This window comes from Maniola hyperantus, chromosome 6 (genome assembly GCF_902806685.2).
Source record: "Maniola hyperantus chromosome 6, iAphHyp1.2, whole genome shotgun sequence".
Taxonomy (NCBI): Eukaryota; Metazoa; Arthropoda; class Insecta; order Lepidoptera; family Nymphalidae; genus Maniola; species Maniola hyperantus.
The window spans coordinates 13,976,250-13,997,921 of NC_048541.1; the positions used below are offsets into that span (position 1 = coordinate 13,976,250).

General features: G+C 36.7%; 1 protein-coding gene across 1 annotated transcript in view; it reads right to left on the reverse strand.

Annotated features, from left to right (window-relative positions):
- LOC117983240 (uncharacterized) overlaps positions 1-5,656 on the reverse strand; it is a 193,445-nt gene extending 187,789 nt beyond the window's left edge. The window contains exon 1 of the mRNA XM_034969729.2: positions 5,331-5,656. The gene's annotated coding sequence lies outside the window, so the exon portion shown is untranslated. The remainder of the gene's footprint in view (positions 1-5,330) is intronic.
- Positions 5,657-21,672: the final 16,016 nt, after the last annotated feature.

The window sequence follows — 21,672 nt, forward strand, 5'->3', positions numbered from 1 at the left end:
TTTAATCACGTAGAGAAACTCCAAGCATAGCTCTCTCCATCGCTCGCTGAGTGACTCTGAGCTTTCTTATGAGGCCCATAGTTAGCGACCATGTCTCCGATCCATATGTCGTCACTGGCAACACGCACTGTTCAAAGACTGACAAAGCCACCATGAGCCAATCCAAACTTCATAGTCGCTGGTTGTTCTTACCTGTGTTGGGGACAATACGTACAGAAACTTATAGTTTTTATAAAATACTAGCTGGCCCGGCGAACTTCATACCGCCTAACAGTCGATTCTTTTTCAGGATTTTTTTAAATTTTTCTCTCCGTGAAAACCATCCACGTACTTGAAGGAATATTATAAAAAAAGAATTAGCGAAATCGGTTCAGCTGTTCTAAAGATTTGCAATCAGCAACACGTCATTTAGCGATTCATTGTTATATAGGTATAGAAAGAAAACGGTCCAGACCTTCGTTGGCTCTTAGTCCATTGTCAAAACTATGAATAGGCCACACGTGCCTACATTAGGTTTATTATATTCAGGCTACGTCACACACTATTATATCATTCAGTGATGTGCGAAACGCCTCGTGTGGGAGCACCCAATATCGTTTCCATTTGAAGCTCCTTTTGTAAACTAATTGATATTAACATCCTAGTTGGCTGTAGTTGTGTATTTTCTATTCACTGTCAGCCTACATAATGTTTATTGATTGTTACACGCTAACACCTTCTGCGTTGTATTTAGGCAACTTTATGAGGAAATTAAATGTTCATAATATCCTATTATTTCTACTGATATTATAATCATAATCTAAATATATAAAAAGAAAAGGTGACTAACTGGCTGACTGATCTATCAACGCACAGCTGAAACTACTGGACGGATCGGGCTAAAATTTGGCATGCAGTACCCGTAGTACAAGATTTTACGTCTCACCAAACCAAACCAAATTCGAGAGTCGAAATACTTCCGCGTTACAGTAAACTGGATCTTAAATGCCTTGTTTTAAAGCTCAAGTTTGTCTACACTTCTACAGCCAGCGCTCCAAGCGGAAACATTGCGAAATTAAAATCAGTGGCATTGAATACTTGACTTCAATTCAAGGTTGTTTAGGTCCATTTTACTGTAACGCGGAAGTATTTCGACTCTCGAATTTGGTTTCGTTTGGTGAGACGTAAAATCTTATACTACGGGTACAGATAGCTATTATGACGTAGACTGTTTAAATAGCCAATGTTTCTCTTTGTTCGTGAATTAATAAGTATGACAATATTGCAACAGATGAGGGTTGAACCATGGACCCTTTGGATTTTAGTTCCCTCTTTCATCGTTGAGCTTCTGAGACTACTTAGTAGAGATTTTTGAAGAGAAATTTCTCATGCAATTAGTCAAAGTGAATTTTCTTATTTAGGTAGAGATAAAAAAATAAGAATAATAAGAGGGACGTGTGAACTAATACCGGAACGCTAAATCTAACTAGCCACGGCCGTAGCCTCCCACCAGATCAGAACAGAAACAATGTAGAAATTATGAATTTCCAAATTACCCCTGCCGGGAATCGAACCCAGGACCTCCCATTTATAAGACCACAGCGCTGCGCCAGGGAGACCGTCAAAAATATTCGAAAAGCACAAAGTTCCCAAATACTTCAACGTCTGTTTCAGGCTCTTTTTCTTCAAAGTATTTCAACAAAAGTACAAAAATACGCTTCCATTGTTCGTAAAAAGTGTCGTCGTTTCAAGTGAAACCTATTTTTATCTTCGGTTCAAAAAATCCGTTCATTACCTAAAGTTCAAACGACCTTGTCATCAACATTTTTAATTAAAATTTGGTCAAGTGCGACTCGAACTCGCACACGAAGGGTTCCTTACCATCGTTCAAGAAATGCAAAGAAAGAAAGGAAATGCATTTATTTGTTGTTGGTGTCACAGATAAAAACAAAGTACAAATGTAACATTTTCATCTCTGTCACCACCCCAAATGGGTGCACAGCTCAACATAATGACACTTTTTAACTTTTTTAGGGTTCCGTACCTCAAAAAGGAAAAACGGAACCCTTATAGGATCACTTTGTTGTCTGTCTGTCTGTCTGTCAAGAAACCTACAGGGTTCTTCCCGTTGACCTACAACCATGAAATTTGGCAGGTAGGTAGGTCTTATAGCTGACATTTAGGGGAAAATCTGAAAGCCGTGAATTTGTGGTTAAAAAAAAATTAAATTGTGGTCATAAACTAATAATTTGTATTTTCAATTTTCGAAGTAAGATAACTATATCGAGTGGGGTATCATATGAAAGGTCTTCACCTGTACATTCTAAAACAGGTTTTTATTTATTTTTATGCATCATAGTTTTTGAATTATCGTGCAAAATATTAAAAAATTCGACTGTAGTACGGAACCCTCGTTGCGCGAGCCTACCTCGCACTGGGCCGGTTTTTTAATTTTCATGGCGGTCATTTTCAAATTCTTATTATTTGTTGTTATAGTGGCAACAGAAATACAGAAAATTTTAACTGTTTATCACGGTTCATGAGATACAGCCTGGTGACAGAGAGACAGATGGACGGACAGCGGAGTCTTAGTAATAGGGTCCCGTTTTACCCTTTGGGTACGGAACCCTAAAAACATCTTAAAGATTGAGAAAATCTTACGTTTTATTTGACAGTGTGTAGAGGTTAAAAACTGGCTTGCAACGTCATATTTGAGAAGCTTTCAAGCACTAACTAAGTGATTAGTGGTTGCCAAAGTATTCGCTTAATATTTAAGTAGCACTTAAACACTAGAGACGATTTAGTTTTCACATTTTACCTGCATTACACTCATTCAAACGAAGTATCAAGCACCTTTTATAAAAGTTAATATTTAAATTAGAGTAGTGTTAGGCGAGCAGATCGATTGCGGTAGAATGACAGCTACAAAGTCACAATCGTAATCACATTTGATTGGTTAAGGCTTGCTTACTATTGGCTACAATACATTGATGTAACAAGAATCGCACAAATTCAGCCAATCACAACAATTGCGATTGTAATAATGATTGACGCAGGTTGTACGAAATCGACCTACCGCTATCTATCGGAGCGGGGAAGGGTGGAGATACGTTTAGCAGACAAATCAGGTTGTGAATAGACGACGTTAAAAGATTTTACAAGATCATGGTCTGTTAAACACATTTCCGTCTATCTCCACGACAGTGGATAGTGGATTGTATAGGATACTAGCTGCCTCGGCGAACTTCGTACCGCCTAACAGTCGATTTAAATTTTTAAAAAATTTCTCTTCGTAAGAACCATCCACGTACTTAGAATATTACTAAGAGTACTAAAGAATATTATAAAAAAAGAATTAGCGAAATCGGTTCAGCTGTTCTCGAGATTTGCGATCAGCAACTCATTTAGCGATTCATTTTTAGGGTTCCATACCTCAAAAGGAAAAACGGAACCCTTATAGGATCACTTTGTTGTCTGTCTGTCTGTCTGTCTGTCTGTCTGTCTGCCCGTCTGTCTGTCGGTCCGTCAATAAACCTACAGGGTACTTCCCGTTGACCTAAAATCATGAAATTTGGCATGTAGGTAGATCTTATAGCTGAAATTTGGGGAAAAATCTGAAAACCGTGAATTTAGGGTTAGATCACACAAAAAAAAATTAAATTGTGGTCATGATCTAATAATTAGTATTTTCAACTTTCAAAGTAAGTGACTATATCAAGTGGGGTATCATATGAAAGGTCTTCACCTGTACATTCTAAAACAGATTTTTATTTATTTTTATGCATCATAGTTTTTGAATTATCGTGCAAAATGTCGAAAAAATACGACTGTAGTACGGAACCCTCATTGCGCGAGCCTGACTCGCACTTGGCCGGTAGAGAAGATAATTTTGGAGAGGAGAATTTTGCTCAGGAACTTTTCGATTTTGTCCCCCCTTTACCATTTTATCACCGTCCCGCAAGACGTCGGGCGAGTTTCCATCCTTATGTTATCGACATTCCATCAACACGCACGAAACGCTTTGCGTCATCATTCCTCATACGCATGGCTAAGGTTTGTAATAAACTTCCACGATCTGTGTCTCCTACCATTTACAACCCGGGTATCTTTAAAACAAAAGTGAATATGCATCTTCTACGTAAACGCGTCCCATCTTAGTCCTCATCATCAGTTTTCATCAGGTGTGATTGTGGTCAAGCATTTGCCTATAATGAAAAAAAAAACCGGGCCTTACAGTTCCTATGATTTGCCCAGACATTAAGTCGATAGTTTTATAAAACCAGCCTACTAATATCGATCTAGTCGGTGATGGCCTAAATTAAAAGGTAAGTCTATTAGGGGGCTAAGTGGTTCGATACTGGACACTCGCTTTTTACTTTTTGGAATTATAATGTCATTTGATTACGTGACAGAAAACATTATATGCCGCCTTAGACTAGTCTAAATAATCTCTTCAAAGAATACTGCCAAACTGAATTTGACCATAGCATGATATACTATGGCCTTAACTCTTCTCATTCAGAGAGAGAATGATCAGTGTAGTGCCCGAGTAGTGGGCCAGTGAAGAGTTGAGTTGAAGTTGATGATGATGACGAATATCCGCCAATACCACAGGTAATAAATAATCACCCCATTTCAATTATGTAGCTTGCGCCTATTCCAAGTAGAGGAACCTATCTAAATGGTAATGAGGGTGGATTATAATCAAACCCTTATCAGATTCTCTTTTTAATACGAGCCGAACATTTAACCTTCAACCGATCACGTGATTTCCTATAATTGCCTTATAAAACTTTCATCACAACTTTCAATGAAAATATATTTCCCCTCGAACGTGAAATCGTTTACGAAAAATGAAATCGACTCCCGAAACTCCGAAAAGAATGATTTAATAAAACTTTCACAACATTTTGTAGAATTTTACGCAGCTTTATTTATATTTTTCGTCGCCTAGCTTTTGCAAGCCAAAATTTTGAATTAAAAGGAATTTTTAATCTCGCAAAAGTTTGAGGAATTTTTAATATTTTGTAAACGTCTTTTTTAATTGGATATTTTTTACTTTCACGTAGATTACGTACTTATATCCTTTTTCTTATTAACTTTTGCGCTAAACGTTTTTACGTAGGAAAGTAATTTTTAAACTGTCATCATGTCATATTTTACATTCTTACTAACGGCAGACGATTATAAAAAAACACACATGAATGATTTAGGTAAATAGGTAACAAAATATTTTTAGCCGAAACTAATATAAAAGCCGTATAGTATGAAACGGTAAGGCGATAAATCATAATTTCACCAACGGATTTCAAATCTGAAAACCTAAAAACCTGTTAAAAACACCCACTCACCGTGAACTGAGATAAACTTTCCTCGTCCATCATCCGACACACAACACGACCACTTCAATGACACAACGCGTGAATCCCGAAAAACTTATTGATATAACCCGAATAGTTTGCAAACACACGTATAATTTAGTGAAACTTCGTAAATAACCGACTACACTTTTCGTCCGTGTTCACGACAACTTTTATCACCGTATCCATTACAGTTCGATTTTTTGTTTGTGTGATAGTAAAACATCGCAAATTGAGAAGCACAGGCCGAAAGTCGTGCGATATACCCGAATGCCGAGTTCACACTAGTTAAGGGCGTATCTTGACAGATCCTTAATGCGCCTGCGTGGAACGGAGTGACTCTTCGGCCTGGCGGACTTATTCACTAGTTAATTAATATATCAACTTTTCTACCCTCCTGTATTAAACGACTCTCTTAATAAAATATTTGGTCTGGTATCTTCGATGGTGGCAAGTTTCGTAGACGCCCGCTCGCAGAATTTTCTGATTGTGTAAACTTTGCGTGCAATTAAATTAAGCGAAACATTAGCCTTTGCTGTGGGTGTTCTTAGTAACAAACTTGGCAATAATGATAAATATTAATTCAATAAGTTATTACTAGGCACGAAATAAGGCCAATTTATTTTACCATAAATGATTTTCATAAATTTATATTTTACTCAGAAAAGATGATACCAACTGAAATGCTAAGAATTAGTAGATAATATACATAGAAAGTCATGACTCATTTACTTGCTGCACCCAAACAAAATCCTTGAAACTAAAAAGAATAAATTTTGTACCGAGCTTCCCCTTTTAATATAGACAAGGTGTAAAACCGGATTTCCCGCGATTCCCACAGGGTAGTGAATACAGAGGATTTAGGTAGGTATATTTTCGCCAAGAGTGTGTGAAGTCTACCAATCCGCACATGGCCAGCGTGGTAGACTATGGAGACCCGTGCTCTGTAGTGAGCCGGTGATGGGTTGATCATGATGATATGTATAACAGTAGGTAGTTATAGTCTTGTGAAGTTGCGTGTAATTCCTGTCTACTGTTTCTCTTCCGTTGGATAAATATTGGGCCTTAATGGCATTAGAAATTGCCCAAGATATTTGAGCGTCATGTAAGTAACAGATAGGACAAAGTGACAAAATCATAAAGCGCGCCAATCATTTATAACATTTCAGACTCGATTTTCTCGTTCACATTAGAGGTGTCAAATACAGGTTCATGTGTGTATCACAATATTATCACGTGTTACAGACAAATATTTAATAATTATTAACGTTACATTATTTTGTTACAAAAAAAAAATTGCTTGAACCGTGAGGCGCAAGCAGAAAAATGGGTGCAATCGATTTTCGACCTTATTGACATACGTCAGAAAACAGCATTTTAGCAATCTATGAATTATACTGAGCAAGAATATGACAAAAAACAACTTTCTCATAACCGTCAATAAGGTCGAGATTTGCTTGCACCGATTTCACCATGAGGCGCAAGCAGATAAATGGGTGCAAGCGATTTCCGACCTTATTGACATAGGGAACAACATTTTAACAATCTATGAATGATACCTACTGAACAAGAATATGACAAAAAACAACTTTCTCATAACCGTCAATAAGGTCGAGAACTAGGGTATAGCTTGTATTTAACTCGATTGATTTAAATTTTAAATTTTACTCTTAATAGGTACCCAATCCATACCTTCGCGACAGGTCGAAATGGCAATCGGGGAGGGAATGCCCCGCACACCCGCACGGCCCCTGTGCTAACCCAGTGCGGGCGAGCGAGGGTGACGTGCGGGTGTGCGGGGTGTCACCCCCGCCTCATACCCCGATTGCCATCTCAACCTGTCGCGGAATACAGTACCTAGTACCTACCTATGTATGTAAAAATAAAAACAAGTAAAACGATAAAGCAATGTCAAGTAGATACCTACAATACAATAGGTAGGTAAGTTTACCTAGTTACCTATAAAAAAATCTTTTTAGTAGGTAACTACTATATTTATTATTATACATTTCTACATATTTATTATCATACGAATTATAAAATGATGATGATGATTTCTAAAAAGAACAATACCACTTCACGTACCTAACCTATTACCTATAATACTTAAATGTATGATAATACCTACACTTTGAAAAACATTTTCTCATACGATTTATAAAATGACGCAAGTATTTCCAAAAAGAACAAATCTACTATAATAGGTATTATTAACGCGCGACACAAATCTATCACAACACAAAAATGTACCTAATCTACATTATTTTGCCTAATCTACATTACAATTATTCGCATTAAATATTTATCGACACTCAAGTTCACAAATAAATAAAACTGCATTCAAAATTTATTACGAAACAAACAAAATGATAAAAATCCTAGCCGCATACTCGTATCATCACAGTCAACATGTAACAGGCCAATACGAAAATTCGATGTAATAATTATTCACCGTCGAATCGCGACGATATTTGTATTCAGCTGTACCTACCTAATATATTTTATTCTAATATCGTCGCTCGGTCGCGCCGCGCGCGGCGTATCAAAGATCGAACGCCTGAGTTATTTTTTAGGAAGGATTTCCTCAAATTTTCACTACTTATTATATATTGTATTCAATTTTGTTTTAATCTAAAAACGAATATCTTGAATACATTTATATATTTAATAAATTTATTAGGTACATTATTTTTTGACACCTCTAGTTCACATACCGTGCTTTGCAGGGAATATTATGGGATATTACCAAACCTTGATCGCTCTCAGATCAGCGGGGTGATTACGTATCTCGCGACAGGCTTGCGACAGGCGTAAATCTCGCGATCATTGCTGTCAAATGTCCGGCTAGAGAGAGGCAGCAATAGCCACAAAGCAAAATAAGAAAAAGAAGAAGAGAGACAGCAAATGAACTGTCGCATTGCTACTGCTGTCACGTTGCTGTCGCTACTGCAACCTTTGACGTAACCACCCCGCGGATCATAAGGTAACCTTAGATAAGTATATTTGGAATTAAGACTGTTTAGAAACAATGCATGTACTTGTAAAATATTTAGTTTTAAATTTTACGTTTACAGAAAACAAGCTGATACATCTACGTTATGTCATGTCATGGTAATGTAAACAGAAAATATCTAATTAAAGCTGAGAGTAAAAAATAGCGGCAAATTAAAATATATCCCTGGAATAACTAGAAATAAACGTAACGCATTTGACACTCACTCTCATTGTTAAAATATATTAGGACAGCATAAACCAAACAATTCTATCAAACTTGTATATTCTCTATTAAAATATGGGTACTGATATTTTATCAAAGATACATGACCTAGTTTTTTACTTTCCTGCCATTTTTCAATTTCAGCTTTCGTTAGACAGAGTACTTACTCTCTTGCTGAAACGTATAAGGTACAAATAGCCGCTCTATCCTAAAGGTAATATCTTTGGCTACGGTACAAGGAGGCACCTAACTTAATTTGATATGTTCCTCTTTGAGTATATCGTAGGTATGGATTAGTCCTGTTTGGACAACGTGTAAGCCAAGTGTCTATTGTTGTATTAAAATAGAATCCAGTGCAAGAGTAGCGAAAAATATACTTTATAGGATTCCGTACCCGAAGGGCACCAATGGGACTCTTTTACTAAGCCTCCGCTTGCCTTCCGTCCGTCTGTCTGTTTGTCAGCTGGCTTTATCCATGAACTGCAATAGGTACAGAGCTTTCAGAGATCGTGTATTTCTATTACCGCTATAACACACACGGAACCCTTCTTAGACTCTTTTAACCGACTTCAAAAAACGAGGAGTTTCTCAATTCGTCGGAATCTTTTTTTGTTATTAATAAGTTGCTGAACCGCCCCGGACGGATTTGTTCGGATGAAAATTATAAAAATAATTTATTGGGGTCTGCGTTCTAGAAAAAACCTTGGTAGTCCACGTGGACGAAGTCGCGGGAATAAGCTAGTACTTAATAATATCATATTTTCTTTTTTCCCATTTGATAAGACTGTGACAAAGATAGTATAGAATTTTATTAACAATAGTCTAGAATTTTATTAATACTAAAATAAAAACTAGACAGTCTTATTAAATAATTGATCCTCAAATAGCAGAGTCTATTAATGAATGGGTGAAAAAAGCGGCCAATTGCGAGTCAGACTCGCACACGGAGGGTTCCGTATTACAGTCGTATTTTTTCGACATTTTGTACAATAAACAAAAACTATTAAGCATAAACATAAATCATTTAGAATTTACAGGTAAAGCCCTTTTATATGATACCCTATTTAGTATGGTAATCTTACTTTGAAAATTGAAAATACTAATATTTGTTCATGAACACATTTTTTTTGGTGATGTAACCACAAATTCACGGTTTTCGGATTTAACCCCTTACGTGTTCTATAAGACCAAATTTCATGATTCTAAGTCAACGGGAAGTACCCTCTAGATTTCTTGACAGATACGACAAGACAGACATACATACAACGAATAATCCTATAAGGGTTCCTTTTTCTTTTGAGGTACGGAACCCTAAAAAATCGGTAAATCCTCAAAGAGCCAAAGCTTGAGTGGGTAGGTATTAATGATATATCTTCTGATCTATTAATAACATAAAAATTACTCACAAAGACCTAATCTGATACTAACTTATTCTTGCGACTTTGTGTGCGTGCATTTCTAAAAAATCCATTTCTAAATACGTCATAGATAAATTACGTGCAAAATCCTAGGTTTCTAGACCCAGTGGTTTGAGCCGTACCTTTATATGTATAAAATCATCAGTCAGTCAGTTTGTCCTTCTATACTTGAAGACAATCAAGCAATCGCTCGCGGCTTCATTTAGTAAAAGTATAAATCCTTTTTATTTTCCTTCCTGTAGTGATTTCGAAAAATTCAGCTTTATTACTTACTAGCTTATGCTCGCGACTTTTCCGCGTGGACTACGCAAATTTTAAACCCGTATTTCACCCCCTTAGGGGTTGAATTTTTAAAAATCCTTTCTTAGCGGATGCCTACATTATAATAGCTATCTCCATGTCAAATTTCAGCCCGATCCGTCTAGTAGTTTCAGCTGTAAAAATCCCGTGCGGGAACTTTTTGAATTTCCGGTACAAAAAGTAGCTTATTGTCATCCCCGGAATACAAGCTCTGTACCAATTAATTATGTTAAAATCGGTTAAAAGGATGGCTTTTGAAAAACTAGCAGACAGACACACTTTAGCATATATAATATTAGGATGGATAAATATTATTATATCATGCGAGGCAAATAATTACTCTATGTTATAAGTATACCTAGGCTAAATTATTTTCGATTCCATTTGCTTTGTAGGCAAACGTCTCGTGAACAATTTTCATACTACAACAAAGAGGATTAAAAGAGCCTTTTGCCTGGCCTTAAGACGCTAATAGCCAACTAAGCTTCTTTATTTTAATTCTGGACAAAGCCTTTTGTAAACGTATTATTATATTTTATGAGAAACTAGGAACAAACTCTATCGCGGAGCTTGAGTTAGAAAAATGGGATTATTGAAGGGGAAATAATTCCTTTTTAAATATACTATGAATCAAATATACTTATCGGAGATTCATTTGGACATTCTAGACCTTTTTTGAGGTTCCGTACCGCCATGATACGGTTAGAAACGGCTAGTTTCTGACCATGTTATGGCAAATATTCCTCTCCTTTTTATAGGTATAAAAAAAATTTTACAAAAAAAATAAAAACCGACTTCGTTACACAAACACTAAAAATTGAAAAATAATTTAATTTATTACCGAATATATTATGTATACAAGAGTTAATATAGTTCCATAATAATACTTTTTGGTGCCGGTGCCAATTAGCTTTAGCTGCGCGAATCGTCTAGACTTCATATTTTTATGGGACTCCACCATGGCACCTCATTGGCACCGACCCCAAAAAATATTATTATGGAACTATATTAACTCTTGTATACATAATATATTCGGTAATAAATTAAATTATTTTTCAATTTTTAGTGTTTGTGTAACGAAGTCGGTTTTTATTTTTTTTCTAAAAATTTTTTATTTCACAATTTTTAGTGGCCCCATGGAATTATGCTATGACTGGTTAAAAGTCTACTGTTTACTGAGCTATTACACTGACCGCGAGCAATTTACTCTTATCCGTTGAGGAGTTCCAGTATCTATCTTCGAAGATGTTCATCAGATCTTCACCAAATTGAAATGGGACCAACTTTGAAGTATACCCTTTCAAACAAAAAAAGAATTTTCAAAATCGGTCTAGGCGTTTTCGAGTAATCGGGGAACATACATAAAAAATAAAAAAAAAAAAAAAAAAAAAAAAGATTCCGACGAATTGAGAACCTCCTCCTTTTTTTGAAGTCGGTTAAAAACACAAAAGAAAGTTTAAACCCAATTTTGGATTTTTTTTAATTTAAAATGGCGAGCAAACGAGCAAGCGGGTTACCTGATGTAAAGTGATTACTGCCGCCCATGTAAATAAATAAATAAATAAATAAAACTCTTTTTTATTCAAATAAACTTTTACAAGTACTTTCGAATAGTCGGATGCATCTAGCACTGGTTCGGAATGCCTTTCCTACCGAGAACCAGCATGAAACTCGGCGGTTGCTCATTTCAAATATTTGATATAGGTACAAGATTATGCCATGTATAAAAAAGTATTTGCAGTCTTGTGCGTTGCTGGAACGAGCTGCAGGTCAAATCCACGTTCTTTTATCATTTAGATAATCTTCAATTGTGTAATATGCTTTTTTCAGGAGCATATTTTTAATAGATTTTTTAAACTTGTGCAAAGGTAAGTCCAAAATAGTTTGCGGGATTTTAGTATAAAAGGTTATACCCATACCCACAAATGACTTTTGGACTTTCCTGAGGCGTAATTATGCATGAACAAAGTGAATGATATGCAAAAAAGGCATGAACATTTGCATTCGGCAGAGGAAACACCAATGCATTGCCGGCCTTTCAGGAATTTGTTGGTCCGCCCTTTGAATAACCCCATGATTCTTATAAATGAAGAGAACTCTATTCCATTAAGAAAGATTCACAATAACATAATTTGGCGCAATCATTCAATTAGTGGTTGAAGTAGTTGAGCTAAGTGGAAAACTTTCATAATAGCTGGATTTTTTTTTGTTCTCTCTTTCTCTTCTATCTGCGATCAGTCCCTGCACTATAAACATATTGGAGCTGGATAATAGCTGGAAATTGAACTGAAAAATTTAACCTATAGCGTAATTTTATATCTTACTAGCTTATGCTCGCGACTTCGTCCACGTGGACTACACAAATTTCAAACCCCTATTTCACCCCTTTAGGGGTTGAATTTTCAAAAATCCTTTCTGAGCGGATGCCTACGTCATATTAAGTAGCTATCGGTCAGTCAGTCAGTCAGTCAGCTTTTGCTTTCGTATATGTAGATGTAGTATTGCATCGATGACTGAAATATTACCATTTATTGGTAATATTTCAGGTGAGATTGCAGTTAAGGGCTAACTTGTAACTGAAAAAAAGCGTACTATACAGTTTGAGAGCCTCAATAGCTCAACCGGTATAGGAGTGGACTGAAAACCGAAAGGTCGACGGTTCAAACCCCGCCCGTTGCACTATTGTCGTACCTACTCCTAGCACAAGCCTGACGCTTAATTGGAGAGGAAAGGGGAATATTAGTCATTTAATATGGCTAATATTCTTAAAAAAAAAAATGAAAAGGCGTCAACCTTTAGTTTTAACTGATCAATGGACCCATACTCAGTCATGCTCTATGTGTGAGGACCTTAAATTATAAAATAAACTAATTAATGCCCGCGATTTCGTCCGCGTGGTTTAAGGTTTTTAAAAGTTCTGTGTGAACTTTTTGATTTTCCAGGATAAATAGTAGTTTATGTCCTCTCCAGGTCTTAAACTATACCTATGCAAAAAATCACGTCGATCCGTTCCTCCGTTGCGACGTGATTGAAGAACAAACCAACGAACCAATAAACCAAAACAAACAAACACACTTTCGCATTTATAATATGGGTAGTGATATCGTATCATCCTCGCTCATTAAGTGTAGGAAAGGCTTATTCATTGTGTCAATTGTAATAATTGAGTTAAATTCGATCGTAAATGGTATTAGAGTTAACTATTATTTTATGCACGACTCTAATAGAGAGAGAGCCAGCGCGTGCCAGACCTTCCTTATTTTATAAAAGTTGAGAGTGTCTCTGCGTATTGTCCCCGTCTCTGGAAGGAACGTTTGTTTGGATCATGGCTGCTTAAGGACATAACAGGTAATAAAGGTGTAAAAAATCTTACGTCAAAGTATAAAGTCTATTTTTTTTCCTTCAATATATTATTAAAAATCACGTCATGCATTACCAGACACCCTTAAACGTGAATTTTTATTATTATTATAACATAAGTAACTTGATATATCTATTTGTTTGTAATTGCAGTAATTTTAATATCTATAAAACTATTAGGTAAGGTTATTCAATTAATCTTTAAAAAAAACTTAAATCTAAAAAAAAAAACGTAAATAACTTTATTTTTTTATTTTTATTCAGATACAAGTTAGCCCTTGACTGCAATCTCACCTGGTGGTAAGTGATGATGCAGTCTAAGATGATAGCGGGCTAACCTGGAAGGGGTATGGCAGTTTTTATTAAACCCATACCCCTTTGGTTTCTACACAGCATCGTACCGGAACGCTAAATCGCTTGGCGGCACGGCTTTGCCGGTAGGGTGGTAACTAGCCACGGCCGAAGCCTCCCACCAGACCAGACCAGAAATTAAGAAATTATAAAATTCCAAACCCCTGCCAGGAATCGAACCCGGGACCTCCCACTATTAAGACCACAGCCCTCACCACTGCGCCAGGGAGGTCGTCATCAAGACCACAGCGCTCACCTAACTTATTAAATAAAGGTGTCTAGCAGGGGGTTGCCATCATATTACGTGTCTGGCAATGTATGACTTGATTTCTAATAATATTCTCCAAAGAATATAAAAAAAATTAGACCCAAACAAACGTTCCTCCCAGTATTGGGACAATACCCAGAGAAACTTTCAGCTTTTATGAAATAAGGAAGGTCTGGCACGCGCTGGCTCTTATGCCACAATTGAAATAATCACTCAACGGGCGAGTAACGTAATAACGGACAGTTATTACAATAATTATTGTCCTTTCAAACAATTGTGATTGTATTAAATGTATTCGTAGTGGTTGATAAAAGTTTCATTTAGGTAATTATTACCGTGTTTTTATTTGATGACTAGTATTATCTAAATATATTAAAGGAAAAGTGACTGACTGACTGACTGACTGATGCTCGTGACTTCGTCCGCGTAGACTACAAAATTTCAAAACCCTATTTCACCCCCTTTGGAGTTGAATTTTCAAAAATCCTTTCTTAGCGGATGCCTACGTTATAATAGCTATCTGCATGCCAAATTTCAGCCCGATCCGTCCAGTAGTTTGAGCTGTGCGTTGATAGATCAGTCAGTCAGTCAGTCACCTTTTCCTTTTATATATATAGATTATATTGGTATAGACTAGTATGGATTTTTGCAGTTTCTAAAATGACTCTCAAACGGCAATTTTACAATGCCTAAATAGAATATTATTTATCTAAGGCCTAAATTATCTGTTATGGAGAATCTACTCCCTCCGGTATTGTCAGTCACGCCTGTACGTTTCATAAAATTACCTTTAATAATTAATTTGGCCATTCATTAGTAAAAAGTTACAACTTCACTATAATTTGGTTACGTCAAAAACTAACAGACACAGATATTTGTTTTTAAAATGTGTTTACAATATTTCATTGAGTTCAGTTGGTTAATATCAAAATGAAAATCAAACTAAGTTTGTATGGAAAGCGCTGGGGACCGCGCTAGGGTGACTTCTCTTAAGTATTTTTTCAAAATGTACAAAAAGACTTTGTTTCAAAAATAAATAAAAAATATTTTTTATTCAATTAAACATTAACAAGTATTTTTGATGAAAATCGTCAGATGCATCTACCACTGGTTTGGAATGTCTTTCCTAATGAGAAGAACCAGCAAGAAACTCGGCGGTTGCTCATTTCAAAGATTTGATATACAATATTGTGATATAACTAGCTTATGCTCGCGACTTCGTCCGCGTGGACTATACAAATTACAAACCCCTATTTCACCCCCTTAGGATTTGAATTTTCAAAAATCCTTACTTAGCGGATGCCTACGCCATAATAGCTATCTGCATGCCAAATTTCAGCCCGATCCGTCCAGTAGTTTGAGCTGTGCGTTGATAGATCAGTCAGTCAGTCTGTCAGTCAGTCAGTCAGTCACCTTTTCGTTTTATATATTTAGATAATATTAGATAATATGTATAAAAAGTATTTGCAGTCCAGCGCGTTGCTGTAACGAGCTGCAAGTCAAATCCACACTCTTTTATCATTTAGTTTCAAGTGATATTTAGTTTACACACATAACTCCGAAAAGTTAAAAGTGCGTGCCCAGGGTCGAACCCCCGACCTCCGATTAGAAGGCTGACGTCCTAACCACTAGGTTATCAGTCGCTCGCTTATGAGTCCCAAATCCTTATATACCGTGAAAATATTTTTCTTAAATATTTTTTTATTAAATATTTTCAAGAAGTGCTGCCAACTGTCAAATATAACCTTAGCACTTTTAAAATTCATCGCGAACTAAGCCGAAACGAAATATTAAATTATCAAAGCGTCACCCATTTTCGAGGCTTCTAGGCGTCGTTCTAGCGCAGGTGTGCTCCTGACAGTAAGTGACGACGAATATAATATATTATGGATCATACTTTTATAAGACCTTGAGGAAGACTTGATACTTTCACATCAAGCCTGTGACGCTAAGACGTCATGTCAGAATATGGCAGTAAAATAAGAGTGATAGGTGTAAAATAGAATTTCAGGTAAGGGTAATCCATTTTCATAAATAAAAGTAGATATCGTATAAGTACCCTTATTATAAATGCGAAAGTGTGTTTGTTTGTTGGTTTGTCCTCCAATCAGGTCGCAACGGTGCAACGGATTGACGTGATTTTTGCATGGGTGTAGATAAAGACCTGGAGAGTGACGTAGGCTACTTTTGATCACGGATAATCAAAGAGTTCCCACGGGTTTTTTAAAAACCTAATTCCACGCGAACGAAGACGCGGGCGTCAGCTAGTATTGAATAAGTGCTTGAAGACCAAAGTTTTCGAAAAGTACTGTGTCTCGGACACAGTTGCTAACTATGGGCCTCATATTAAGAAAGCTCAGAGTCACTCAACGGGCGATTAAGAGAGCTTTTTTTGGAGGTTTTAGGGTTCCGTACCTCAAAAGGAAAAACGGAACCCTTATAATAATAATAATAAAAACCTTTTATTCAGCCAAATTTACAAATAGGTAGAAACAGGTAGGGTGTCGTAGTCCTTGGGGAACCAAGGAGCCGACCAGTGTCCATGCTCCCTGGTTCCCCAAGACCCAGGCACCCACTTCTTAAAACTAGCTTAGTGTCTATCTTGGCCGAACGGGGCGCTGCCTCAGCTTATTGCTGCAGTCGGTCGACTGCAGCGCTGATTTTCGGGATTTATAGGATCACTTAGTTGTCTGTCTGTCTGACTGTCTGTCTGTCTGTCTGTCTGTCTGTCTGTCCGTCTGTCTGTCAAGAAACCTACAGGGTACTTCCCGTTGACCTAGAATCATGAAATTTGGTAGGTAGGTAGATCTTATAGCTGACATTTGGGGAAAAATCTGAAAACCGTGAATTTAGGGTTAGATCACAAAAAAAAATTAAATTGTGGATGACCACAATAATTAGTATTTTCAACTTTCGAAGTGAGAGTGAGTCTTCACCTGTACATTCTAAAACAGTTTTTTTTTTTTTATGCATCATAGTTTTTGAATTATCGTGCAAAAAGTCGAAAAAATACGACTGTAGTACGGAACCCTCATTGCGCGAGCCTGCCTCGCACTGGGCCGGTTTTTTAATTTTCATGGCCGTCATTTTTAAATTCTTATTATTTGTTGTTATAGTGGCAACAGAAATACATCATCTGTGAAAATTTTTACTGTTTATCACGGTTCATGAGATACAGCCTGGTGACAGAGAGACAGATGGACGGAGAGCGGAGTCTTAGTAATAGGGTCCCGTTTTACCCTTTGGGTGCGGAACCCTAAAAACATCTTAAAGATTGAGAAAATCTTACGTTTTATTTGACAGTGTTTTTGGCCGGTTTTTTCTATGTGATCTAAGTATTCAGAAATGAGGATATCTGTAGGAGAACCAGAGTAACCGATATAGCTGAGTCGCTCAGCTCAACCGAGAACGTAAAGTAACTCGCGATACGAACATTTTTTTCTAAAAACCTTTCCTGCCTGGAAACTTTGGATTGTATAATAATTTTGATTTTAAGCAACTAATATTACTATTTTGCCTTCTATATTTTAAGCGTAAGTCAGAAAAGCAGGTTAAATTTAACTAATTTTATAAGTTATTAAAATGTTCCCTCATATAAAGCTTGCACGTGGATATAGATCACAAGGCGTAGAGGCTAATCGAGAGATTTAATCTTTATTATAACCTAACTGCAATATTAACTTGATTAGGGCACAATTGCTATTGTAACCACTTAATCAAAATATCGACTTAACACAAAAGTATTTAATAGTCGTCGAGTCTCGAGTCGGAACGAGACTGCTTAAAAACCTTCAAACACTGGTATTTATACAAATCGATTCAAGATGGCTTCCCCGCCACAGATCGCGTGACATCGGATGAGTCAAATATTGTCTAATTCATTAAACTAACTTCAATAAGCTAACAATATTTCAGTCCAAATTTTAAATGTAAAGAATTAAAGAACTGTGTTTTATTCAAAATAAGTAATAAATTACACTTTTTGATGGTCGGTTGTTGCGTTTGTAAGATGATGATGATATAGTGGTGATAATTTTTACGCGAACTTAAAACTAAAGCTACGAGGGTTCCAAATGCGCCCGGGTCTGAGATCAGCCTACCACAAACTTTTTTTTTTTTTTTTTCTTCGGGGGAGGAAAAAATCTCTACGGACTTCTGCCTGCCCTTCTACCACAAACTCAGTCGGGTATTCTTTTTACTATCGCCACTTTACAAAATCATGAAGCCGTTAAGCAACTCATTCCGAAGCTTTCTGAAGAACAAAGCTGCTTCCGTACTTTAATTAATTAATTAGGTAAGTAAGCACATTAGAAATGTTAAAATAGGTATTTCCAAATTGATCTTAAACGAAAACGGCCAAAGATATTATGAAATGAGCTTAATAAAGATGAAGTGAAACATTTACTCCTGTTATCCTTAAAAGGGACGCTGTAAATTCTGAAATGTTTATTACATTAAAGAGATCTGCATATTACTTGGAGGAAGTCGTAACCCAATGGGAAGTTGGTTCCCCCTCTTACTTATCAAACGGTCAAAGTATCCCCAACAGCTTTAAGGGAATAAAGTTGTACTCATTTGCATACATTACCTATTCTCTTTTGAAGAAAGTTGAGGCCTTAGGATATATAATTATTATGCCTCTTGGTTTCTTAACATTTAGTTCAAAACCATTTTTTGACCACCTTACTGGATCACTTATGCCCCTTATTAAGATGGCCAAAAATCTTTAATGCACAGAGAAATAGGAAATTTCCCTATATAAAAATCTAAAAAGTAATAATAGCCAATTTCAATAATCTCAAACACTAAAAATAAAATAAAAAATATCTTCTATTTCTATATATATAAAAGGAAAAGGTGACTGACTGACTGACTGACTGACTGACTGACTGACTGACTGACTGACTGACTGACTGACTGACTGACTGACTGACTGACTGACTGACTGACTGACTGACTGACTGACTGATCTATCAACGCACAGCTCAAACTACTGGACGGATCGGGCTGAAATTTGGCATGCAGATAGCTATTATGACGTAGGCATCCGCTAAGAAAGGATTTTTGAAAATTCAACTCCTAAGGGGGTGAAATAGGGTTTTGAAATTTTGTAGTCCACGCGGACGAAGTCGCGAGCATAAGCTAGTATTATACTATGATGTCCGCGACTTCGTCCGCTTGAATTTAGATTTTTTTTTAAATATATGAAATTTTTTGGCTTGTAAGTAATTGCGATGTGTTTTTTAAGTAGGGGAGTAAATGGCACAAAGTGTAAAAAATAATTTTAGTAATTCAGCAAATATGGTCAAAGTTTAGTAATTTGATAACATAATATTTTCTTTGGTTTATTATCAAAGTTTCTAAATTACGAATATATTTCATGGCGTAAACACAAATATTATATAAGGTGTAAGTTTCTAACTTCCAGTACTTAATAACACTTTTAAATTAATGTATACGTTTTCTGTGTTTATCAAAAGGTTTTCGCAAGTTAAGCCGGGTACTCACTAGCGAGTCGTAACCGTTGCACGTCACCGTTACCAAAAACCATAGTAAGTAGGTACAGTCAGCAACAAAACTAGGTTTGTACCCGCTGGTTACAGTACGCGGCAGAAAGTAACATAGACATTTAGAGAGAGATAGCGGTTTTGTAGAGCATTATCTCTGTCGTTGAGACCGACAAAACGTCACATAGGTATTAGTGATAGAGACAACGCTCTACAGAGCCGAAACGTCATTCTAAATGCCGATGTACATTACTTTCTGCCGCGTACTGTACCTACAAGCGACTATGAACGGGTGCAAACTTAGCTTTGTTGCTTACTGTACGTGGTTTGCGAGTCAAACGCGCTGCACTCGCGATGAGCCGATGATTGTCGATTTTTGCCGATCAAAGGGCAGTCGCACTGCTCGTGTTACTTGTGCGGAAGGTCTTTACTTGTAACCTAACTTCTTCATCATAACACACCTGATATAACAGTCGTGGTCATCACGAAGTGACTCTTTGGGGGCAGATGCTACACGCCTCACAATCATTCGGTACTTCTCCTTGCTGGCCGATAGTGTAGTACACTCGTACAAAGGACCGCCACCGGTCAATTTGGTCGGTCGATCGTTACACTACAAGACGCTCAATGGAGTCACTCTCAGTTACCTACTTACGAATTTATAAGCCTCTATTAATAAATTCACATCACAAGACGTGATTAACACTTCATCCGACATCGTGGTGCTCTAAACGAACACTGGATAGACTGGTTCGGTAGGAAAGGCATTTCGAACCAGTGGTATATGCATCCGACGATTCAAAAGTACTTGTGAAAGTTTACTTGACCGACACCTTTTATCTCATGTTAAATGTCCAGGCATTACTAAGGAGATCCCGGATCGTTCGTCACCCCTTATCGCACGATTGCTGGTCTGCTCGGTAATAACATACTATGGTTACTCTGTGATATTAGTGTGGTTATGGTTACACCTTACTAGTGAGTTCCCGGCTTTAGATGCAAATTGAAAGCACAGTTCGCACTCTCATGGGGGGTAGCAGCGCGAAAATTATAAATTTATGTGCAAAGTTTGTTTTATATTAGCTGTAATGTTGATGCGAGCTCGTGTCTAATTAAGGTTTGTTATATACGCTAGAATATCGTTCGATAATGGAATGTAAGCTACGCTAATAAAACATGATAAAATTAATATTGCCACATAATAGATATTATTTTGCGATACGAGATGTTTTTGTTAACGTTTTAGCCGGAATTTAATGTGAATTTCGTTTGTTATAAAATCTTTGATTATTTTATACACCTACTCACATTATTATGTCTATTGTTCTGACAATGTTGCAAATGAAATAGCTTTTGTGAACAGAATTATGGATGTTAAAATTAAATTAAATTTTGGAGTTGTTTTCAACATTAATGTGTATCGTTTAGAAATTGTACCGACAAGTAATACTGAAAACAGTATAATTGAAAACTTGGAAACTCAACAGATAGCATATCACTCAATGATTTGTGGGATAAAATCCACTTGTTAGGTTGTAACATCTCATACTCCTTTTTTGCCGTGGGGAAAGCTGTCGTGGAAAACTCCGCACGAGGAGAGACAGAGATTTTGCTAGCTAAAACCTCTTACCGATGAAAAGTCTTTCCATGTTGGTATCGCCTGGTGGTTGGGCTACGGGATCGGATTTGTTCGCGAGATCCATCCAGCAGCGTTTGCTTAGTCAGATCCTCCCCCCGGATCAATGTTGTAAACTTACTCCTAATACAAGCCATACGCTTCGTTGACGAGAAAAAAACGATCAAGTACGAGTCGGATTCGAACACAAAGGGTTTCGTACTGTCGTAAAATAAATCTCGAACAGCATAATAAAAAAATATCGCTCCAACAGCTGTAGGAACAAGACTGCAAGTT